Raw genomic sequence first — 4,850 nt, 5'->3', positions numbered from 1 at the left:
TTCTAGCAAATGACTGGACCTGAGGAAGGGGTGGTAGCAGCCTCCAACTTGTAGCCATGTTGGACAGAAATTGTGAGTAACCTAGGGACCCACTACTTGAAGTTGGCTTCAGAAAAAGGAACAGTCTTATGGGAATGAGCCCTTAACCTGTGGGGCCTGTGCTAACTTTGGCTAGTGTCAGAATTGAATTGAATTATAGGACAGTCATCTAGTGTTGGAGAATTGTTTGGTGTGAAAAACCCACACATCTGGTGTCAGAAGTGTTTCAGAAGTGTTATGAGTGTAAAAAGAGGAAAACACAGAAGAGTTCTCCTAGACACCCTTATCCAGGTGTTTGAACAAGTCAACAAGCTCCTTTGGGTGCAGAGTATACATAGTCTATTTAACACTTCTGTATGCAGCAGTAATTTTATATTAATATTATTCTCCTTTTAGCAACAACAGTCCATTACCACATACTGTTAATGTGTTTTTCCCAGGCACTGGGTGCTATTAGCCAACAAAAGCTAATATGACAAACTGTAGTCTCCTCTCTCAACCAATGAGCAACAGTGTAACACTCTGTAACCAGTCTTACCCAACGAGTGCTCTACCATACTATCCCCAGTTGAGTGTTTGTCCCACCAGTGGTTTTTATTCTGCCATGATCTCTCTTCCTGCAATTTATTTCTGCTCTGAGAAGCAGTTTTGATCCACGTGGCTAATAAAAGATGTGCAAGTGCTAATGCTAGAGCAAAGAAATAAAGAGTATCATGCTGGATATTCAAATACAGGTGTAATAGCAGCTCAAGTGAATTTCAAGGAAATGGTCAGAGAGAGAGTAAGGATCAGCAGATAGTTACAGACTGGTGGCTGACTTTGGGAAGGGCAGCATATAGGGCAGGGCATCTTAGGAGGACTACAGGGCACCTGCACAAAACCTGGCTTGGAGGGACCATGTGATCTCAGGGAACTTGGAGGAAACAGAGTGGCCCTTGTCAGCCATTGCCTTGATACTGGGAACACCTCTCTATAGGGTCTATGCTTTCAGGACCATGTGTAGCACCAATTCAGGTAGTGCTACCCCCAGTGCAAGTGAGAATCAATGAGGAGTTCATAGCTTACTAGGATATTCCTCCAGAGCCAGGCTGTCTGGGTTTGAAACAGCTCCACCATTTTTACCAGCTATAACACCTTGGATATTTAACCTTACTGACTTCAGTTTTCCTATCTGTAAAATGGGAGTAAAAATACCACCTAACAAATGAGGCTGTTTTGAAAGTGGAATAATATTTATAAAGCACTAAGAATAGTGCCTGGCACATGTTAAATGCTTGAAAATATTAGTTATTATTATTATTACCACTGTTTAGTTTCTGTTTATAAAATGAGGAAAATTGACTAAATGATCCCTGAATTCCCTCCCAATTCTAACATTGCCTGAATTTTCCAATCCCTTTTATCCTAGGAGAAAACTGTAACTCAGAGGGTTTGACTACCCACCCCCTCCACCAAGATTACATTGGGAATAAGGAGTAAGAGGCAAAACCAGAATTGGAACCCAGGTCTTACAGAGCCCCTAATGCTGTGCCTTTTGTGCCCTTCCATGTGCCAAAAACTGAACAAAGCATCACCTAGCTGGCCGTCTCACTCCTTAATCTCTCCCACTCTTGGAGTTGCACAGTCTCAAGCCACTCTTTATTTTGGGTTTTTTTAAACCCCTTCCATCCCTCTGCAGATCAAGAAGAGAAGTGGCAAGCCTGAGAAGTGAAAAGGGATTTGTTGCATTAGAGGAAATAAAACTTAGCACAATGTTAGAATGTTCCTCTCAGCATCTATAGCTCAAGCACCCGCTGTTGGTCTCCACCATTAGGAGACTGATCATCCTTGCAGGGCAAGTGGTCCACTTTCCATTTACCACTGCAATCAGTTTTTGGAAAAGCCAAGTCTTTGGATGTGGCCCTTTGTCTTACTACCTTTTTCTCTCATTCTATATGGCTGGAATCCTAGTCGTACTTTTTCCCTTCCTGGTACAATTTTGGCAATTCTGCAAGCACTCAGTAGAGATGGGAGAGAGAGGGAAGAAGGGGGAGGCAGAAGGAGAGGTGACAACAGGACACATTCCCAGAAAACTGACCAATCTAGTGTCAATCTTGTTAATTTGTGCTTCTATATTTTCTCCTACACTTTTTTTTTTTTTAAATTCCTGTTGGTTTTTTTTTTTTTTAAGATTTTATTTATTTATTTATTTATTTATTTATTTGACAGAGAGACATAGTGAGAGCAGGAACACAAGCAGGGGGGAGTGGGAGAGGGAGAAGCAGGCTTTCCACTGAGCAGGGAGCCCGATGTGGGACTCGATCCCAGGACCCTGGGATCATGACCTGAGCCGAAGGCAGACGCTTAGCGACTGAGCCACCCAGGCGCCCCTTCTCCTACACTTTTGAAACCCGTTCACGACGTACCAGGGACTCTGGTCTCTCATTCCTAGGAAAGAAGTATTCTTTTGTTTTTTGAAGTCATCTTTTTTTTTTTTCTTGTCTCCGTCCATTCAAATATTAGAATAACCATTACCCTTTTAACAGCTAAAATATCTGTGCAGGTTTTTAAAAAATAAGTATTTTTCATTTGACTGATTTCATCAGAGAAGATTAATGCGATCATCTTAATTTGCAAAATTTTTTCATTTTATTTCTTCCACATTTGATTTTGAACACACATTTAATAATTTCTGGTGGTTTGTGTTTCAGCATCAGCTAGATATGCAGAATGGGTTCTCAACAGTCTCAGAATTTGATTATGACCAAGGAACCACTATTTTATAAACACAGAAAATTGGAAATTATCTCTAGAGCTGTTTGTTAACAAAGTCAAAGGCTAACCTTTAGGGCTCATTAAAATTCCACTGATGAAAACTCTTTTCTCTTTCATGAATCCATCCCTCTGTTACGAGCGCTGGTGTGTGGAAATTGGTCCGGGCCCTCCCCTTTTAATCTCTTGGTCAGGTTTAGGCAGAGATTTTTAAAGCTTCTAGATTTCTCTTTCTCCTACTCAGAGTATGTGTTGTGAATCCAAACAAACACTAACGGGTCTCTGAATGTGTAACTGTTACGGAGTCCCACTGACCAGGCAGGCAGTCCTGCTGAATCTGCCTTCCTCCAACAATAAAGGAATGAAGTCATTTAGGGGTAATTAAGAGGGGCAAAAAGGGGGATATATTTTCTGTACCTGACAGTAGAAATAAATATGAAGGCAAACCTCCAAATATAATGCACAATTGATGAAATGTGTTGAGTTGTTTTAATGAATCTATCTTAATAAATGACAGTCGGTTAAAATACAGTCTTATCAAGAGATCCCTGCATGTTAACAGCAGCTACTCTCCTGTCCTGAGGGCGGATAAGACCCTCCAAATCCTCCCAAAGTGCTGCAGCATCCATGTGCAGAAGAGCATTTGAATTCACTTGCTACCTCTCTGGATTCTATTGATGGCACGTAGCATCACTATTGCTGTTGCTAAACAGATGGAAAATAATTGTTTATGGAATTTGTGTTTTAATCGCATTAACGTATTTGGCAGGGAGATCCACCTAAGTACACAATGTAAAGCCTGCCTTTGATCTGGGCCCCTTTGGGGCATTTTTCAAGACTGATAAACTGCTCCTCTGAGTTCATAGGCAAATGATAAAAATGATAAAAGAAAAGAAGAAGAAAGCCAGGCACCAACCTCCCATTTGGTTATTTGTCTCCTTAGAGAATTAGACAAGCTAGCCAGGCTTGCAGTCATGCTGACGACTCAGCACACATCTCACCCAGTTATACACCCACACAGGGCTCAACATGAATGCCCTCATCTCTCACCCCACCTCCTCCAGTTCCCTCCTCCCCTTTGCACACAAACACACACATGCTCAATGCAAGAATTCATATGCTCTATCTTTTCAGAGATTCCTGCTGCCTTTTCATATGGGCTTGTTTAGATGCTTATATTTATCAGTAACAGCCCTTACACATATTTTCCCTTCACCCTCACACATTTCTTGGTTAGCATTATATTGTGATATGATAGAAATCAGAAGCTTTCTTTTAATGAAAATGAATGTTCTAATTGTGAAATATTTTGTCTACTAAATATTCTGCTGTAGATTAGCCTGAGCACAGCCAAGGGCAGAACCAAACCCTGTTCACTTGCCAATTTCCCTCTTACCGAGACCCAAAGAACAGAATCTAGTATAGAAAATTTGATAGCCACTGAAAGAAAGGCTTCTGTAGTTTCCCATTTCCGAAGTACAATCCCCATCTTGCCTCCTCTTGAGACGGCTGATCAGACACTTCCCTCCCTTCTTAGGAGAAAATGATCTGAGGAGGTTTTAAATTCTTGGATGGATTTTTTGTTTGTTTGTTTGTTTGGTGGATTTTTTTTTTCTTCTTCTTCTCATTCTTTCTCCTCTGCAGAACACAACTAGTAAATGATTGGATCTTTGACAGAACAAAGGTATTTTTGATGGGCTCTGTAATCTAGTGCGCTAATGCTCCCAGTCCCCTCATTGTCTTGCTGTCTGATCCCATCCCTTCTGCCAGACAGTCACTGCGGGATGAGTCACTTTTAATGTCTGATAATCAAGGTGAATTTTCAAAAAGCTGCCATTTTGGAATTATGCACTATATCACAGCGTCAGGGACGAGAGGAGGAGGAAGGATGAAGGGAAGGCCAAGATAGACCCCTAATGTTCGTTGAGAGAACTGCAGCACGTAGCCTGCACCGCGCCAGACAAGATGTGTCTGGAGGGGCTAAGTCGATCAAGGCGTCCATAATGAGAAGGAAACTATGTTAATTATAAATTAAAAATAACTTCTATGATAATGAAGAT

This window comes from Zalophus californianus, chromosome 17 (assembly GCF_009762305.2).
Source record: "Zalophus californianus isolate mZalCal1 chromosome 17, mZalCal1.pri.v2, whole genome shotgun sequence".
NCBI classification, from domain to species: Eukaryota; Metazoa; Chordata; class Mammalia; order Carnivora; family Otariidae; genus Zalophus; species Zalophus californianus.
The sequence above is the reverse complement of the archived record's forward strand: the minus strand, read 5'-3'. Positions refer to the sequence as shown.